This window comes from Lissotriton vulgaris, chromosome 1_1, assembly GCF_964263255.1.
Source record: "Lissotriton vulgaris chromosome 1_1, aLisVul1.2, whole genome shotgun sequence".
Taxonomy (NCBI): domain Eukaryota; kingdom Metazoa; phylum Chordata; class Amphibia; order Caudata; family Salamandridae; genus Lissotriton; species Lissotriton vulgaris.
The window spans coordinates 794,308,975-794,329,559 of record NC_141685.1 but is presented as its reverse complement, the minus strand read 5'-3'; the positions used below and the strand labels follow the sequence as shown (position 1 = coordinate 794,329,559).

The 20,585-nt window shown below is 48.9% G+C and overlaps 1 protein-coding gene across 1 annotated transcript in view; it reads right to left on the bottom strand.

Annotated features, from left to right (window-relative positions):
- The window catches only part of SEC16B (SEC16 homolog B, endoplasmic reticulum export factor), a 407,021-nt gene extending 400,903 nt beyond the window's left edge, over positions 1–6,118 (bottom strand). The window contains exon 1 of the mRNA XM_086956511.1: positions 6,028–6,118. The gene's annotated coding sequence lies outside the window, so the exon portion shown is untranslated. The remainder of the gene's footprint in view (positions 1–6,027) is intronic.
- Positions 6,119–20,585: the final 14,467 nt, after the last annotated feature.

Sequence of the window (20,585 nt, the reverse complement as noted above, 5' to 3'; positions counted from 1 at the left end):
TTCTGCAAGTGGACGGCCAGTGGAAGGACACTGGACACAGACAGGAAACTGTGCTTGGTTCAAGCTCCATGGAAGACCGGAAGAACTGAACAGAAATCGGAAGCAGGAGGAGCTGCCAAACGAAAAGCAAAGAAATGAGCGACGTGGAAGCCAACCAATGATAAGTAAGGGGTGGGCTCTAAGCTAGTTTTCAGCCTTGTTTTTAGGGCTCGCCCCTTTCCTATTCCGCAGGAATAGGAAAAGAGCCCTAATGCAGCCAAACCATACTTTCTGCCAAGGGCTCTCCAGCGGATTTTGAGAAGTACACGCCTCGTGCACGAGCTTGCCGCCTGCCTCCACATCAAAGCCATCTGTTGCTTTGCACTCGGGCTCAGGCCGGCATTTCTCCTCCCGTAATTATTCACTGCATGGCCGGCCGGCACATCAAAGGCTGCTGCTCCCCATGCGTCTCGTCACCCTTCCTCCATTGTTTCACACGCCTTTTACAGAATTAGTCCTTGAGTTGAAGCACATGACGAGTTGGTCCTGTCAAAGGTCAAGTGCTCTCTAGGGTGAAAACCTGCAATAGTACATATGATACTTGTATTAAACAGTGTTAAAACTCTTGCTTGACTTAACCATTGAGCGCCTACAATAAATCATTGATAAGGACGACGCCCAAGGAGCTTTTAAAAATAGTATATTAGGATGTTCCAATCTCAATTGAAACAAGGTGGTATTGGGTGTAGTCGTCGCCTTCAGCTCCTCACAAAGGCACTGAACAAAGTTTTTTTTTTTAAACTCTGGAATAAAACCTAGAACTTCCGGGTGTAATCTAAGAAACGATGATCTAACTACCAACGTAATATATGTTATTACTGAACTAAATTGAGCACATGTCATCTACCTCAGAAGGATAAAAGCTTTATTTAAACACATTCGGGAGTCGACCTGTTACACATATGTCTGGGGAAGGGTGGGGGGGCATCCATCCAATTATCTATCAAAATACATCAGGCGCAATTGGAAAAGTAGAAAAAAATATTCGTTTTACGTTTTTCAATCCCTTCCGTTGCTCAAAGGAATTACCCGTTTGTCCTGCACCCACCCGTTCTTCAATCCAGCTGAGGACGAAAATTAAATGGCTCCCGGCAAACCTGATCCTCAACAGAAGTGACACTGGTCTCTCCTGCCACCACGCTTCTCCCCGTACCAATTGTATCTGTCACACAAAAGTCCAGTTTCCACTTGAGTGTTTTTCTCCGTAACGTCCACGAAACTGGACAAATCCATACCGTCATCCCATTAAACAGTACCAAGTCTATCAGAGGTCCACCTTCATACGGGAAGTGTGTTTAAAAGTGTCTGAAAAAGTCGACGTGATTCTTTCTACCTGCATGCGAGGAGAAGTTGATAAAATGTGCACATCCTTGTCTTTGGAGCATGGAGCCAACCTGAGGACACTGTGCCCAGTTCAGACAAAGCACTGACAGCACTTGCACGTAGTTGTAATCGGACACTTTGACGGAAATATTTTATCATTTCACTAGCAGCGCACTCAGTCGGTTCCTGCTACTTATGAACGCGGGGATGGGCGGCATTTTCTTTAGTAGATTTATGTCCCGATTGCCCACAGGTAAGGACATTCTATATTAGTCACAATGTGAAACAAATAAATAAACCAATCGTAATAACTAGTTCTCGAGTTTTTGGCCCTGGTGTCATTAGCGGGAAGTCCCGCTTAACGCTGGTGCTTTAGATTTTCTGTGCTGTTTCGAGTGCCGGCAGATAATTTGTGCCACTCACCCATTAATCCGCAGACTCAAATGTGTATTAATAATCTGCAAATCCAGTTAAAATAGGTCGAATGAAACAGGCTGTAACTGGTGTGGCATTACGCAAGGCCGTTGTAACTGCTGCATTAGTCACAGGAAAAAAGGCAGCCCTGTTGTTGACTGTCTCCTTCGCTCGTGCAATACATGCTTTTTATTTCCCCATTTCCTATTACCATGTAGTAATTTTCCTCACGTGCTAGAACATTTCTGAAAATGCATCATTTACAAAAAATACAGCATTTGCGAGCTAATAAATTCACTAATTGAATCCGTAATGCGGGATATGATTTTGTAACCATAAAGTCCATGGGCAGCATGGTTAATTAAACGCATTTGCATTGAAATAGCTGAAACGTAGTCTTTACAATCCGAGCTGCTTGTTAACATATCTGGTGTAATACTGCAAAAGGCTGCAGTGTGTACATTTGCAAGCCGGTCTGTCTGCTGTGATCGCCGAGACAGCCGCATTGGGCCGTTCAGTGAAGCATAAAGTCAAATCTGACTAGGCCGCTCGTTCTCTACTATAAACAACATAGAAAGTGAAACCAGAGCAGCACGAAAAAGAATCACCCTCACACACCCTCACATCTTCACTCACCCTCACACCTCATCCCCTCACCCTCACACACCATCACTCACCATCACACCCTCACACCCACATCCTCACACACCCTCACTCACCCTCACACCCTTACCCCTCTCACAACACTCACACCCTCAATCACCCTCACACCCTCACCCTCAGTCACCCTCACACACCCTCACACACCCTCACCCTCACACCACCTCACCCACACATCCCCACACCCTCACACACCGTCACACCCTCATACTTACACGCCCTCACTCACCCTCACACCCTCACCCTCACAATACTCAAACTCCACCCTACAACTCCACTCTACAACTCAACCCTCCAACTCCACCCTCCAAATACAACATCCAAATACACCCTCCAACTACAACATCCAAATCCACCCTACAAATCCAACCTCCAACTACAACTCCAGCCTCCAAATCCACCCTCCAAATCCACACGCAAGACAACTACAGAACCCAAGTCCACCCTCAAAATCAAACTCCACCCTACAACTCCAACATACAACTCCACCCTCCAACTCCACCCTCAAACTCCACCCTCCAACTCCACCCTCAAACTCCACCCTCCAACTCCACCCTCAAACTCCACCCTCCAACTCCACCCTCCAACTCCACCCTCCAACTCCACGCTCCAACTCCACGCTCCAACTCAACGCTCCAACTCAACGCTCCAACTCAACGCTCCAACTCAACGCTCCAACTCAACGCTCCAACTCAACGCTCCAACTCCACATTCCAACTCCACATTCCAACTCCACATTCCAACGCCACCCTCCAACGCCACCCTCCAACGCCACCCTCCAACTCCACCCTCCAACTCCACCCTCCAACTCCACCCTCAAACTTCACCCTCCAACTCCAACCTCCAACTCCAACCTCCAACCTCCAAATCCACCCCTCAATGCCACTTCAAAAATCAATGCCACAACACCACTTAATGCCACAACATCACTCAATGCCACAGCACTGACAACACAACAGCACCACTCAACGCCACAGCACCACTCAACGCCACAGCACCACTCAACACCACAGCACCACTCAACGCAACAGCACCACTCAATGCCACAGCACCACTCAACGCCACAGCACCACTCAACGCCACAGCACCACTCAACGCCACACCACCACTCAACGCCACAGCTCCACTCAACGCCACAGCTCCACTCAACGCCACAGCAACACTCAACACCACAGCACCACTCGACACCACCGCATCACTCAACGCCGCCGCATCACTCAACGCAACAGCAACACTCAACGCAACAGCACCACTCAACGCAACAGCACCACTTAATGCCACAGCATCACTCAGCACCACTGAAGGCCACAGCATCACTCAGCACCACTGAAGGCCAGAGTATCACTCAGCACCACTAAAGGCCACAGCATCACTCAGCACCACTGAAGGCCACAGCATCACTGAACGCCACAGCATCACTCTTTGCAACCAATCAACAACAACTGGTTCTAATATGTTCTCTCAATGTTTTAAGCTTTATTAGAAATGTTATAAAATAATGTTAATATTTCACTTATGTTCTTGGATTTTCATCACAGTAAAATACACTGAACATAATCTTCCCATAAGTTATTTACAAAAGTTTAAGCTATTGCCATTATACATTACAATAACTTTTATTTAGGTATTAATTATTAAAACAAATAAAAGCCATTGTTATTTGTAATATTAATACTTCAAAGTCATGTAAATACAACACATATTGCATTAGAATGCTATAGGTGTCACGTTTGCAAAAGTTAAAAATATTGGCATTGTAAATGGCAAAGCTAGTAATTTCCCTACTTTCAATACCAACACATAAATAAAATATTTGTCATTTGCAATACCAATACCTCAAACTTTCCTAATGCGAGACCTATTGCATTGCAAATGCTTGTTGTTTACAAGAGATTTCGCAAGGACAGTGCATTCACTGCATGCACTGTTCAGGGGAACCTAAAAACATCTCAGTTCTGAAGGCTCTGCCGGATAAATGCATGTAGCGGCCACTTCTTTTAAAACCTGTGTTTGGTGAGTGTTTGCAGGCCAATTACCTTCTCCTTTTACAAGTCTCGTATTTAACGTCATCTAAAATGGACTGAGAGTGTTTTTACTCAAGGTGAACCCTTTCCATACTCCCAGACAAACCCACTTTGTCTGCCATTGGTTTGCCCTCAGCTTTTGATACAATTGACTGTGAGGTGCTGATAGGTGAAGAAGGCCATCAACACTAAATACGTATATCAGGGGAAACCTAAAGTGACCATGCATAACCATATCTAATGCATGTTGTTTCGGAAAACTGTGTGCTTCCATTATGTCTTTGGTTCAGTCATTAACTCTAATGAGAACATCATGAACCTAGTAACTTACGCGCAAGCCTGCCAGCATTGTGAGTCTGGTGGTCAATATATTTGTGAGTTTGGTGACAAAATCATGACACTGGCGAGCACAACACAAGATTATCTGTAAATAAAAAAATGGCATGGTGAGTGTAAAGCTCACTGTTGACATCTGCTGTTCTCTAGCGGGTATTGCTACTTGACATCTGTATAATGCATCTATCTCTATCACTAAAGCAGTACCGCATTCTCTGTAGTCTTGTCCAAATAGTTGCAAGCGGGTGGGAGCATGCCTGTACTAATTGGCTGCATGGAGGATATGTATTTCTTGCCCATGACTGGTTACAAGCCATAGGTAGCCTGTACGGTTAGAAGTATGCGTCAGTGAAATATGACTTTCAGAATTTTCCAGGGTGCTTGTGTTTTTGAAGGCGAGCACTATTAGTGCAGTCATGAGTTAGAATACAGGAAAAGCCAACTTAGCCTACAAGTGTGGGTTATTTTAGAACCATTACACTGAGTTATAGTAAAGCTAGTTATTTGCAGTGCTCGGAAACAGCAAAAGTATAGTATGAAGCGTTACAAAAAGTAAGCATTATTATTTTTTTTAATTATGTTCAATGATCAAGCAGCATCTAGTTATCCCATTGTGAATTTGTTGTAATAGTCATGATCGTGGTGTTAAAAATCATGACTTGTGCAAAAATGTTGACACTGGATAGAACATATGAGCGGCCAATTATAGTGGAAACAAAGAAGAGAGTTCTCTAACTGGTTTGCGTATACCAGAATTACGCGCCAAAAAATAAAATTACGCCCCAGGCAATTCGATCCCCTTTTAAGACAGTCATAATATTGAGAAAATAATGAGCATAGTCAAAATCTATAATTGGTGCATTTTGGATGGGAGTGGCTACAATTTTTTTTATCGGACTCAAAATGGAAACATTTAATATTTGGACGGGGACGCAAATTAAAATACCTTTAATAAAATAACTTTTCCAATTTTGGGATATATTTCTCAGAGCAATTAGTATTAAACACTATAAACGCTTTCTTTTTAAAGTGCAAAGTTAAGATTCTGCTCTACAAGGGTTCTTCCAGGAGTAAAGCACGAAAGCTAGAAAAGTGGCAAAGGAGTACACTTGGTGTCAAGGTTGGGCCGGGACTGAGAGGATCGTCTTGTCCTTAGGTTATAGCGCCTCTTGTCCTGTTGAAAAGAAGTGGCATGGGGTGATTTATACTTGGCATGAAACTAGGTACTCACAGGTACAGTCGGCTCTGCTGCCCCCTTCTGTCCATACGATAGCTTGAGGCTCAGCTGAGCTCTTTCATCCAGGCTGCCACGTCAAAGCCAGCTCCGGAATCATGAAGCGCTCGGCGACGGGACCACGTCGGAACATTAAAGTGCTGCACAGCAGCGGGGTGGGCAAAGACGCCATCTTACGTGTGTCAAAAGTGTACAGTGCCCACCTAGTTTTAACATGCAAATGTGTCTTCGTTTGAAAGCGCCGTACAGTTGAACCTGGCGAACTTGCGCAGCGCTTTCACCGGTGGTCACGCATTAGGAAAGATTGAGCTATTGGTATTGTAAATGACAATTTTTTTTATGTATGTGTTGGTTTTGAAAATAGAGAAATTAATAGCTTTGTCCTTTACAATGCCAATAGTTATAACTTTCACAAATGTGACACCTATAGCATTTGTAATGCAATATGTGTTTTATTTACGTACACCTGCGACTCGAGCCCTGGTGGTTGGTGTGGATAAGTGAGCTGACAAAAATACCCAACGCTTCCGCTGCATCACACCAAATGACTTTGGCCTTGCACAGTTTAGTTGCGCAAGCATCATAGGATTTGCTGCTTTATGAAATGATGATTGTTTATTGGGTGCTACAAAAAGATAAAGTATAGAATGAGTAAGAATAATCTTAGCCTCTGAGTCCTTAACCCCTTCGATGCTGGTGACGGAACCATTCCGTCATCAGTCACGGTTGAGTTGTGCTGATGACGGAATGGTTCCGTCAAGACCACACCCAGTCATAAAATTGCAGCACAGCAGGAAAATTCCTGTAGCAGCGATGTGGTTAGAAGAACTGAGAATTCTTACTGCTTCAGCTAGCAAAAAAAGATTGCGAAAAGTGCTCTCAGGAGAAATAAGCTCAGAACTTGTGTGTTATAGGAATAAAAAAAAGACATGAAGCCAACGGGCTGTGGATAATAGGAAGAACACGTTTATATTTGAAGAAATAGGTTGCTATTTACAAAATCAGCACACGTTTTGAGTGGGACTTCGGATCTATGAGGTTTACACCCATTATGTAAGCTGTCTGAACGCTCACAACCTGCACGATACATAAACAGGTCTTTCATGCACGAAGTACACATATGATAGCAGACTTCGCTCCTGTCAAAACTACTGTTACCCTCTCCCAGAGCTCCATGAACGAGTAGCTCTGGCTGAAGAGAAGACCAACGCACGCTCCCATCACGCGGGACGCCATTAACAGCTACCAGCCACCCACCTCAAGCGTGTAAAAACCAACAACCTTCAAACATTGGCTGATGGTTCGTAAGAAATAATATCCGCGTTGTCCAATGTGTGCCTCGGATTGCTACCTCCTTCTTATGATTTGTCTCTCTGATTGGACTACAGTTTGAGAGTTACTTCCCAGACCTCATCCACTCAGAATATTTGTTTGGGGTTAGCAGGGCGGGGAATCCATGCGTCAGTGGGCGCGAACCACACGTTTGACCACCCTCTTCAAAGGAGGCGGGAGGAGAGAGAAATAAATTCCACCAACCAATAAGACTTGCTTGAGGAGGTAATGCTCACCCTCTGACAACTCTATGACGTCACTAAAGCCGAAAGAGACTCCTCTATTGTATTGTGATTGGACTCTCTTGACGTCCGTCTCAGAGACGGTCTGGCCAACTATAACACGGGTTGGTGGGGATGGTAAGGTGTTGACTCCTTCTTTTCCGAAACCACGCCCACGCTAGCCCTGCGAGCGGCTGTGTAGGGGCTCCTGCGCGCGCCTTGTGGGTACCGGTCGCGAGGAGGGGGATGTGGCGCGCGGAGGGGAAATGGCCACCGAAAACAAGCCGGAAGGTAAAGGAGGGGAACACTGGAATGTTTACGGGTTATTAGAGCGCTGCTGCTGTATGCGAAGTGTCTGTGGGTGGAGGCCTGAAGGGGCTTGTCTGCCTGGGGCACCCTGGGGATGGAGACTGAATATTCACACCCCCTTAGGATTCCCTAATGCGTGGGAAAGAGTGAGGTCCCCAGGGCTGTGAGGAGAGCGATGTCTTGAGGGCTGGTTTGTGGGTTCTGTTGTGTGCTTGCCCCTGTTCCTGGGATTACATCTGGGTGGTGAACTACCAGCGTGGGATCCAGGGGACACTGCCATACGGGGGTTAGTCAGCGGGTGTAGGGTTTGTAATTGTGTAGAGGATGTGTTGTAAGAGATGATAGGAAAAGTGAAGGTCTTTTCTGGTGTAGGTGCGTGGAAGTGAAGGGCTGCGAGGTGTGCTTGTATTTTGAGCGATTAAACGGTGTGCTGGAGAAGTTACAGGCTACTGGGTAGTTGGGTGCGTAGTGAGGCATGAGTGTGTTCTGTGGGTTTGTGAGAAGCCCCTAGGTATCAATGGTGAGCGATTTGGGGTGTGCTAGGGTGTTGCTGAAGTGGGATTGCAGTCTGGTTTGGTAGGGATGTGTGTTTGAGAAGCCAAGTGGACCTTTGGTGGTTGCGATTGAAGGCTGGTGGTGTGTGTGTGAATAAGGGGCAGCTGTAAGGTAAGAGTGAAGGAAATGTGACCTCTGAGGTGTCTGAATTATGGGCCACTGGTGGTGTAGTAATGAAAGTAAACATGTGAGGGTACTGAGTGATGTAAGAGCTACATTCAAGTGTAGAGAGTGACGTGACGGAAGGACAACATGTGAGGATAGTGACAGAAGGTCAGCATGTAAGGTTGAGTTACTGTTACTCACCCACCGTGACTGGTGAAATTGACGGAACTTCAACTTGAGGGGGTGTGAGCGACGGAAGCAGAACAGGTGAGTATTGTGAGTGGCGTAAGAGAATCATGGTATTGATGTGAGTCCTGGGAGGGGGATTAGGTAAAGGGTATCGGAAGAGTGTTGAGACGGATTAAAGGGGAAACAGGTGAGGCGTGGGAGCAATGTATTTGGGCGTAACTGTTGTGGATGATGGCAATGAAGGGGCCTATGAGGGGCATGATTGAATGGCTGCTTAACTCTTAAGTGAAGAGTTGCTCAGTCTGTATGAAGGTATGCCTGTGAATGAGGGTCATCCTCCATCTTAGTATTGACAAACATGCAGTACAATTCCGCAACTCCTCGGCATTGCATTAAGTTATGGCAAAATAAAATACGTTCCTCAAGTCCATAGGCACTAATAACCTCCTCAAACTACTCGTAGAACTACAGTTTGACCATAACTTTAATTGTCGTTCAGAAGGGCGCTTTGTTGGTGAAATTATTTCATTTTCAGTGTGGAATGATCTCCATGTCCCGTATTGAAACTAACTATTGTTTGCTTAACGTTTGACTACACAGACTTCGAGTTAGGTTGTTATGTGCCGTAAGCGGGAACCAGTAAAGTCGTACAGTTGTTAAATCCCCTATTATTACTGGTTGGATATGGCTTTTGAGTAGGCGAACGGCATGAACATGCACGTTACTTTCTAAAAACAAGCGTGGTCATTCAAAGCCGGAGCAAGCGTGTTCATTCAAAGCCGTCCTCGGGAAAACGAAACTAATGAGAATGAAACTGACACTGCACACACAGCAAGCAGCGCGCTCCCGCGGTGAAATCCGACAATGAACAGGCGCGCGTCTGGCTGCTGTCCACATTCCTAAATACGGGTAACATTAGGTCTGAAGCAGACACCATCAATGCTCACGCATTGAGGGTTAGGTCTGCTCGACCTAAAAAGGGGGGTGGATGGATGGTGGAGGGTTCTCACAAATGCATGCTTTTGTTATTCCATTCTGATATTTAATACAAGAAGTAACATTGCATCTACAACAAGCCAGGACTATTGGCTTTATCAATGGTTGTTAGTTGCACAAATAAACAACTAGGGCTTCCTTGTACATAACATTGAAAATGCTTCAGTTCTGAAATGATGAGCCTGTAAAAGAACTGCAATGCTTTTCTTTGAAGTTACATTAGAGGCAGTGGAGGGTGGGACTGCTGCAGGGTTAAGTTTTTTTTACCCTGAGGGTGAACCAGGGCAAAAACGGGGACCCCGATAGGGACACGTTTAAAACTACGGTGCAGATCACAGGCAGGACCCAGCCAACTTAACACCCTGGGCAAAACCAATATATTTCCCCTATGCAAAATCTTTTGGCTTTGTCAATGTTTTTTTCCATGTTGCAGATCACTATAAACATGTGGCATAACGGAAAGAGCTGCCGACTTGGGGAACCAGGTACAAGTTTCAGCATTCTGTAATACTGGTCAAACACATAATCTCCTTAAAACAAACTGAAATGTCCTTGTGCAATGTAACTAGTGCTTTTATGAAGCGCTCTATACCAACAACCAAGGAAGACCAACGAGCATTAATCCTTTAATACGAAGCATGGTAAGGAAAGGGGGGCTGCTCGGCCCCCTCACACGTATGGCTGGGCCCGGCTTCCCCCCTCCCCCGTATCCTCGATGGTGGGGGGTGCCCCCCCCTTTTTGCAGCGTCCTGATGACGCGGCCAGGGGCTTCCCACCACCGATTGGTGCAGGCTCACCATTGACCCGAAAGCAGTAGAAGTGCTTCCGAGTCAAGGGGAGGGGCCAGGGGGAGGCAGGCCAGCGGGAGCTGGTCAGCCCCCCAGTTTCACAAAGATATAAAAGGCCTGGAGAACGCAGGAGGCGCCCTCTTGACCCCACGATCCCCACGCCCGCTCCGTGCCCCTCAGCGAGGGGCTGAATAATTTGTCTTTTATTTTTTAGGTTGTGGTGGACGTGCTTCCTGAGTTGACGGTCTCGCAGGACTTTAGGAGCGGCCCAATTCGACGGCTCCCTCGAGGTTGTGGACGTTTTCCCCGTGGACTGGGGGACTCAGCAGCAGACACGTGCTCGGCTGGCAGCGGAGAGCATTTAGTAAGGCATCGGGAGCTGGTGGCAGGGAGGCCCGCGCTGGTGATTGAGGTTTTGGCAATAGCGGGGACAAGTACCGGAGCGCGAACAGTGTTATCGGGACTCTGATCGTCGACTCAGCGCGCTCTGCTTACTGTAGTGTCTCACGCTGCTCACTTCACATAGCTGGGTTGTGACAATCGTAAAGCAGGGTCGACCTGGTTAGTATCTGGGTGGGAGACCCCAGGGTTGCTCTGTTAGGAACTGCATATAAGCTTCAGCATTCCTCATCATAGGGGCGTGTGTTTAAGGTGAGGGGTTCTTTAAAAGTTTTTCAGCCAGAAACAGCAAAATTAAGTGGGTAATTTTGACTTACGCTCAAATTGCGAGTTTGCAAGTAGTTAAAGACTGTCTGGAGTGGTTGAGATAAGGAGGGTCGGCCCTGGTTAGTACACGGATGGGAGACCAGTTGTGACGCTCCCTGTTTGTTTGATCTGCACAGCGCTAGGGGATAGTATTCTACACTCTGCAAGGGTTTTATTGCAAAACTTTAATTCTCAGGGCGCTAGTGAAATAGGACAGGGCAAGGGAATGGGGATTTAATATTGCACTGGCCTTTTAACAGTGTGCAGGACAAAGGCTTGGGGTTTTGCAACTACGAGGTCCATTGTCTCGAGGAGCCATTACTGTTGTAACTTTCCTTTCATCGTAGGCCTGCATTCGGGGGGCGCTGTGGACGGAGCTGCCGGAGAGGGTCACGGTGGACGTCGCTATCCGAGGACACGGGCAGGCCTGCATTTCACTGCTTCTGTCAGGCCGCCGGGCTAGAGAGCGCTCGCCCAAGCACCCAGGCTAGCTGGTGTGTTGCGGTCACAGTTGCGTGGTGCATACGGCCAGCCTGTGAGCCTCCAACTTTGGTACAGGTACAAGGCACATCGTGCCCATTGGTGACATTGAGTGTAGGTTGTACATCACTTACAAAGATATAGGAATGTTGAGGGGGTGCGGCGCTTAGCGTACCCGCATGGAACTTATGCTGCAGGGCATGATACGCAGGATTTCAGCCATGGACAGGAGAATGGGGACAGTGGACCGGTTGGGGAAGAGTGTGGCGGAGCTGAGTCAGAGATTGGATGATCAGGCGGGGCCATCGGGGAGACCCAAGCAAATTATAGTGCCCCCCCCCCCAGCCCACGGGGGAACTGGATGCTTTGCCGACACGGGGCAGAGTCAAGAAGAGTAATGGGCGGGTGCCCAAAGCACAAGTAATTGGGGGGTCACCTGGGAGGGTCCCCAATAGAGTGCCCACACCTCTGGTAGCAATCATTCCGACTCCACCAACCCCAATTAGTTTACCGGTGGCAACGGCTCCAGCCACACAGCCGAATCCCTCGATCTCAGCCCCGTTGGGGGTCCCGGCGGTAATTACCCCAGTAATGGCACCTCCCGGAATGGGTCAAGTGCCCCCTGAGCTGGCAGCTCAGATTGCAGCAGTACTCCCCTGGCTGGGGATTGGGGGGGTGTTACCTTCCTCTGAGGATCCCTCCAAAGAGGCGCAAAAAATGGTGGCAAAAATCATGATGGCGGGGGAGGAGCCAAGATGGCCGACAGGACGGACGTGTAGGCTCCCAGCTCCGCGAGCCTCTTACTCTTGCACCGGTATCCTGTCATCAATCCTGATAAACAGCCGCGGCGCCACGACCGCATGAACGCGCAGACCACGACCGCGTTCCTCCGAGGGCTCTACTGGCCGTGTGGACGACGATACGGTAACCCGAGCCGTTCGCCATTGTATCCCCCTGGACCTCGCTCTGATGGCCGCTGCGGGATGACGCTGCGTTGGGAGGACTGACACGGGAGGCGCCGCACCTCATACTAGAATTGCTGCCGGTGGAGTGAAACGGCGAGGTCATCCTCTTCACCCGGGGCTCTCCGGACTTGGATGCGGTGGGCGCTGGCGGGTTGGGACCCCTAACCCCTTTGTTTTCCGAAGTGGCTCGGCTGGAGGGCTGACTCGGCTCCGGCTGGCGGTGCCGCCTGCGCCGGGGGCCGCCTTCAGACTAGCGGCGAGGGGTCGCATGCTGTTTGCCACTCGGATATACGATCTGCTCCCCTGCCGGCGCCCCCGCCTGCAGCATCCCGATTTTCGATCGTCTCTCTCCCCCTCCCTTCTGTTTCCGGATGGCCGTAGTGAAGATGGCGGACTTGGGGAGATGATTGCTTCTTTGTCCCCTGGATGTCCTGCCTTGCCTGCGCCGCCCCGCTCCTGTTCTCCGGGGACATCGACCCAAATGCCGTATTGTGAGGCCCCGCAGCGGGCCCCGACTCGTATGGAGGTCCTGGCGGCTCTTGTGGATCTGGGATCCACATGTCGGCAAATTGCTAGAGAGTTGAGCCGCAAGTTTGAGGAAGTGATTTCCACACCGGGACACCAGCTGCCTGCAACTATCCATGGCCCGGATACTATGTTACAGCTGGCGCCTGCCACGGAGCTGATTGTTTCTGGCGACAGTGTTGCTGAATTGTCTGCCGACGCGAAGGGGGATACATTGTCTTTCTCCACCCTGCACTCTGATGCTCAGCCTCCGCCATTACTGCTTCCACATGGCTTGCTGACACCCCGGCGGCTGGACTTCCTTGCTGTTCTTGCTGCTGGAACTTCATCCTCTCCCCAGTCGGTGGTATCCTCTCCTGTGTGTGCTGGGAAGCCTCCCCTTCTGGTCAGTCATCCCCCTGTGGATCGGGACCCTGCACCTCTTCCTTCCAGGTTTTCTCCTCGTTGGGGACGGCCATCTTGTCCCTTTGTTTTGCCTTCGGCATGGTTCCCGCGGTGGCCATTTTCGGACGGACTGCAACGCTCAGGCCAGGGGTGATGTATCTTTGTACTGACTTTGCTTGCCTAGCTGCCGGACATCGGGACTCTCGACCTATTTTGGAACTTCTGACGGCGTCTTGTATTGACCAGCATGGGGTTGTATTTGGTGGGCACAGCTGCTGATTTCTGCTTGAGGGATGGGGGTTCGGCGTGCGGTTGGTCTTGGGGTGTGTGCGGATGGAGGGGTCCCTGCTGCGGTTTTCTTTATTTAACTGATTGCATTTTGGGTTGTGTTATCCCTCGATGTACTGGGAGGCTACATGGTTGGTATAATTGCTCGTTCTGTGCTACATCTGACATGGTCTCTGGTGGGTCGTGGTTGTTGGGTGGGAGGTTAGGTGTGGGCTGGGAGCCTGGGTAATGATGTTTCTGGCCCTCCTCCGGGCTTCTGTTTTATGGGAGTGGGATTGGATTTTCTTCTCTTACTCTCATGATTCAGTCACTATCGTGTTTCCTTTTTTCTTTCCTCTTTCTTTCTTACGCTAAATTTCGGGTTTACTGGGCGACAGACACACTGCTGGGGGTGGGGGGTAGGCCGTAGCCTCTGCATGCGTGTAGGGTGGTGGGTGGGGGGTAGGGTTTTCTTATTTTCGGTTTCTATGGTGCCTTGTTTTTTCCTTTCTATGATTTCTCTCTTTCTTCCTGCCTTGGGCCTGTGTTGCGATTGTGTGCGGGTGGCTGGGGGTGCACACCAGATAGTTTATTGATCCTGATGCCCCTGTTGGTCGTACTTGACCCCTATGCTGCCTGCGGGACCTTGATTTTGTATCATTATCTATATGGTGGACATACCGCCACCGATGTGTTTACACCTGCACGGGCCCTGCCTTATTATTTCTCTACCCTTATCTTGTATTTTATATTGGAACAGCAATGTTGGACTTTAATTGTTGCCGGAAAAAACCTTTCAAAATTAACCTTACAGCTCCTGTGACGCGATATCACGTTAATTAATGGTGTACCTTTTTGATAACAGCCTATGTTCGTTATGTGCTACCGTGTCATTGTATTGCTTGCGACAGTGCTGCTACAGTTTTTCGTGGCCGGCCCGAGGGTTGTAGGCCCGTATATGTACTGCTACAAATGCACAATAAAGGTTTTCCCAAAAAAATCATGATGGCTAGGGGCGGAGGGGGGGCCAAGTGCGCCGATCTCTCCTCAGGACTCAGGTTCGGGCGGCGACGTAGGACAAGACAAGAGTGCTGCACCAACGAAAGTCGCGGGAAGTAGTACGGAGGTTGCACTGCCGGTAGTAGGGGCAGGGACAATACCCTCCAGGAGAGAAAACCTGGCACAGCATGTTACACAGAGGGTGAAGGAGTTGATTTGGGCGGGCAAGTATATCAATATCTTTTCACTGCTAATAGATAACAGGGAAATGGAGTATGCCAAGACACAGAAGGACTGGACGTTTCCTAGCGAATGGCGGACACAGTTGGCTAAATTCAGGGTGGAGGAGACTTTGATTAATTGGATTAGGGCCTTCTCTGTCTTTATGGCAGTCACGGCAGAGCGTCCCCCCAACGTACAGGCAGAAATGGCATGTTACCGAAGTAGGATTACAACTTTCAGTGACAAGCATGGAGGGGAGGGGTGGAAGGAGTATGACATAGCCTTCAGGAAAGCGAAGAAGTTTGACCAATCACTGTCTTGGGATAGGGTTGATTCCATCTCATGGTATAGCCAGTTTACAGGTGGGCAAGCAGCGAGTGCGAGCACAAGCTGGGACAAGGGCTATCCCAACAAACCCCAACAGCCCTTTCGGCCAGCGCAGGGGGGGGGACGCGGCAGGAAAGGCCAGAAGCAGTGGGGATCGCAAAGGCATGTGTTAGGATTTTAACAGGCGGAGATGCCCTAGGGCAGCAGGCACGTGTAAGTTCAAACACGCATGTTATATGTGTGGCCACTCTTCCTACCCAGAAACATCTTGCCGCTCCAAAGGTAACACATCAGGCAACAGGGGAAGAAAGAAGCAGGATTAGGGTGGGGCCCGCGGGTCGTTCACTCACCGATTGACATACTGGCTATGATCCCTTGGCTGAACAGGTACCCAGACCATGCCTCTGCGAGGATGCTACAGGAAGGTTTCTCACAGGGTTTCAGGATCCCAGCGGTGGGGTATATCAGGAGGCCAGAGTGTAGAAATCAACTGCCAGTTAGGCACAACCCAGTTGTGGTGGCAACAAAAATTGACAAAGATTTGCGGGTGGGTAGGATAGAGGGTCCCATTGATGACATCCCTGTACCTAATTTCGTTAGCTCACCCCTCAGGGGTGGTCCCAAAGAAAGAAAAGGGTGAGTACAGACTCATCCACAACCTCTCAGCACCTAGGGGTGCATCATTAAATGACGCAATCGACGACAGCATTTGTAGTGTCAAGTACGCGTCGTTTGACCAGGCAGTGGAGATGTTGAGGACCCTTGGGCCTGGGGCCTTGATGGCTAAATCTGACATTGAATCTGCTTTCCGGTTGCTGCCAGTCCACCCCCTAGATCAGCATCTGCTAGGTTTTTCCTTTCAAGGCAAATTCTACATGGATAGGTGTATGCCCATGGGTTGCTCTGTGTCATGTGCCTACTTTGAGACATTCATTTCCTTCCTAGAATGGGTTTTAAGGCAGACAACGGGTCACCATCATGTCATGCACTACCTGGATGACTTTCTTTTGCTGGGCGCAGCGGGCTCTCAGGAGTGTGCGTGGGCATTGCAAGAATTTTGCGTGCTCATGCGGGCTTTCGGGGTCCCGCTGGCAACAGGAAAAACGGTGGGGTCAGGAACATGCTTTGAATTTTTAGGTATTGAGTTGGACTCAGTGGAAGGTTGCTTCAGGTTACCCAAGGAAAAGATCACGAAATTCAGAGCTGCCCTACAGCAATGTTTGGTCAAAGAGAAAGTGACTGTGGGTCAGTTGAATTTTGCACTGAGAGTAATACCTATGGCACGCCTCTTCTCCCGCTCCATCGCGCAGGCCACGAAAGGCCTGCGGGAAAAATACCATCGCACTCGGTTGTCAGTCGAGGTTCGTCAGGACATGCGCATATGGATGGCATTCCTGGAGGATTTCAGCGGCAGAGTAGTGTGGTGCGGCCCCCCTACTACGTCGGCGGAGTTAGGTCAATAGACCGACGCTGCAGGCAGTGTGGGGTTTGGTGCCATACTTGGAAACAATTGGGTGGCGCAACGATGGCCAGATTGGTGGGAGGAAGGCGGCTTGACAGCGAACATCGGCTTTTTGGAGCTGTTTCCAATATGGGTTGCATTAACGGTCTGGCCTGAACATTTGCACAATCAATCTGTGATCTTCTGGTCAGACAACATGACCGTAGTTGAATGTATCAATCAACAGGCAGCGCGGTGTAAGTTTATACTCCGCCTCATGAAGGAGATTGTACTGAGATGCTTGAAATTGAATGTACAGTTTCGGGCCAAACATGTCCCTGGGGTCTTGAATAACACAGATGACGCACTCCCTTGCTTTAAGATGCAGGTATTCAGGGAAAATCTACGATCTGCAGAGGCTACACCAGCACACTTCCCAACAACACTTTGGCAAATTGGTGCCCCCAACTACAGAACCTCGTGGCAGCCAGCCTAGCCCCCAGGACCAGGACGGCATACGAAGGGGCATTTATGTCTTATTGCTGTTTTTTGGGACAGGACTGGGCGGAGAAGTGGGATCAAGAGGGGAATTTTACCTTGTACATGGACACATTGCACAAAGAGGGGCGCTCAGCGGCGACAGCTAGCAGGCACAAGGCGGCCGTCTCTTTCTTTGCGCAGCTAAAAGGTGCCAGAGATCCCACAAACAGTTTCATAGAGCGGAAGGCATTGAGGGGGTGGCGGCGGCTACAAGTGAGCACCGCTGACTCCAGACAACCAATAGGTTTGGAGCGGCTGGCAGCAGTATTGGATGCCTTGTCTGACACGTGTAGGGGCATGACGAGTAAGCGAACTGGTGGCTAACAACTAATCGGACACGCTAGGTTGTTTCCGGCTCGACAACACAAAAATAAGGGGTGATACAATGTGGGTAACCATACTGAAATCAAAAACTGATCAGGATGTCCGGGGGGGGTAGCCTGGTACTCCACTGGGCACGGACTAATCCTTGCTGCCCGGTGTCCCATGTAGAGGCATTCATCAGGCAACGAGTAGGCGCTGCAGTGGGAACAGTGTTAATACATGCAGACGGTACCCCATTGACCAGGTTTCAGATCAAAAAGAGTATTGGCAATGGCAATCAGCAGGGCGGGTTTAAATCCCAATGATTTTGGGACACATTCATTCAGAATTTGGAGCGGCCACTGAAGCAACAGCGAGAGGGTTGCATGCCAGCAGTGTGAAGAGGATTGGGAGATGGTCTTCCAACAGCTATAAACGTTATGTGCGGCTGCACATGTTGTAAGGTACAACTAAATCACCCTGACACCTGCCTTGTTGTTCTGTTTATGTTTCAGTTTCTCGAGCCTGTGACGCAGGGCGGACGCTGGTACCGGGTCATCAACAGCATCCATCATCATCACGGCGAACGCAAGAAGACAGAAGGAGGTCACATGTAGTATTGGTTGTTGGTCACTCGTATGTTAAACGTGCTAAACCTGTTTTCTTTTCAGGCGAATGTAGACGGAGGGCAGAGCAGGGGGGTTTCAAGGTTTCCTTTCATGGTAGGGGGGCTCTGCCTTAGCCAGCTTAGGGGGTTCTTTTCAGATTTACTCGACAAACACACCCCGCCGCCCTCAGTGGTTATCCTACACCTGGTAGGAAATGATTTGGTAAAACTGGGCAGGAGGGTCCTGTTGGAAGAGATTATCTCGGTAGCAGGTTGGCTGGCGAAGACGTGCCCGGGCTGGACCGTAGTGTGGTCTCAGTTGATACCTAGGCTGCAGTGGAGGGGTAGGGATTTTGTAAGGGCGTTGAATCACTCGGTAAAGAGGATCAACACCAAGATAGAGAAATTGTTTCGAACACCTCAATTGCAGAGTATTCCACATTGGTGCATCTGGGGGGACCATTTCTACTTGCAGGATGGGGTCCACCTAACTGAGACAGGTGATGAGTTATTGACGAAGAATATTTTGGCATGGTTGGAGTGTTTTGCGAGGTAGGTATGACCTTCCAGAGTAGGAGTTTTGGGGGGGTGGGGCAGATTGTCGGTCAACTATGCTGGCCCGTGGCGGTAAGGTCATTACAGGTAAGCAGCAATTGAAGGTTCTTAGGGGGCGTCACCATTCTCGAATGGGATCGCCCAGGGGGAGGGGCCAATGGTCTCTCCTAGAACTTCAGGGGCAGGATATCCGCTTGGTTGGAAGGGTGCGGGGGAGGGAGTCACGCTTTCCTTGCGCTGTTAGCCACCCCGCACTTACACTATGACGTCATCAAACGGCGCAGAGTGAAAGGGCCCTTCTTTTGGTTTAATGGAGTTCACGGAGCGTACGGGGTAACCAGGAGAGGGACGTACTCTCCCGGTAACCGGGCCCTGTCACGCATGCGTACTCATACGTGAGGGCGTAGCTGAATAATAAGGATCTGACACCGGTTAGCGACCTTGCCGTAGGCCCAAAAATGCCAGGATGCAAAATTCATACGTAGGATGTTAGATTCGGTTAGGAAACACGCTGTATTAGACATTTGTTAAGGTTAGCTCTTTTATACCTGTCTACATTGCTGTAAATCTAATGTCAGAATTTTGCATATTAATGATTGTGTAAATAATGTTTTATTTCAACAATTTTAATTTGTTTTCATATTTTAATAAATACGGCTGGGGGGTCGTGAGACCCCCTGCCTTCCAAAGAAAACTCCTCGCATGGCTAATTACTGTAAGTGTTGATGTGGTGGTGCACAGGACAGGGAGGGGTGGTCGGTAGTCCCAGACCATATGAGCCAGTGAAAAGAGCAGCTAAGCTTGCACCGGTTCAGTCACAATGCCAAGAACTCTAAAGTGCTTTTCATAAAAGCTGCCAGAACTGTTAAAAAACTCATTGGTACACCTCAAGTTGTGTCAGTGTCCTGGGATCAATTAAGCTAAGTGCCGGCAGCCAGCTATGTTGCCAGGCACCAGGGAATATAAATTCATTTGTCTCTCCTTACTCCCACCTATTGCATAGCCACCGGGTGGCAGGAAATCATTTTGAAGAGAAGGGAAGCCAGATGAAGCATAAGAAGAAATGCGTGAGGGAAAGAGAGGTAACAGAGAAAGCCTGTGAGGGAGGAATAAATAGGAAGTAAAACATTAGATGACAAAGCAAAGGGAGGTTTGGGGGGTCAGCCGACCAAAGGGAGGTCTGCCCCCCACCCACGGGCAGTTTTGGAGGGACGGGGCAGCCCCTGGGGTTTCCGATTTGCAGCTTGTTAGACTACATATATTTAGCCCAATCATAGCCCAATGCCTATAAGGCGGTTGGGGCATGGGCTCCCAGCCACCATTTTAGGTTTGGTGACCTGGTGGCACAGAGCAGAGCATAGTGGGGGGAAAACTTTTCCCTCCCACCCACCTCCTTTTTCCGCTAATTGGATTTTCATACTGTAGCTTGGAGTTATGGTTTTCTGGCTTCTTTGAATGAGACAGGTATGCAAGGGTAAGTTGTATTGTCTCTTAGAACATGTGCTGTGTGGGTTTTTAAAAAAAAAGTTTGCCAGGGTTGGCAGAAGTTTTTTGGTTACCGTTGGAAGTTGGGATCATGGGCAGGGAAAGGGTAGGCAGGCAAAATAAGGTTCAGTTGTAGAACTTTGATGATTTAGAGTTTTAGAGAGGCAGGCATAGGATGTTGGTTAATGAAAGTGTATATTTTAACCTCATCGCTGCGGCGGTTATTTTTCCCCTACGCGGCTTTTTTTCAAAAGC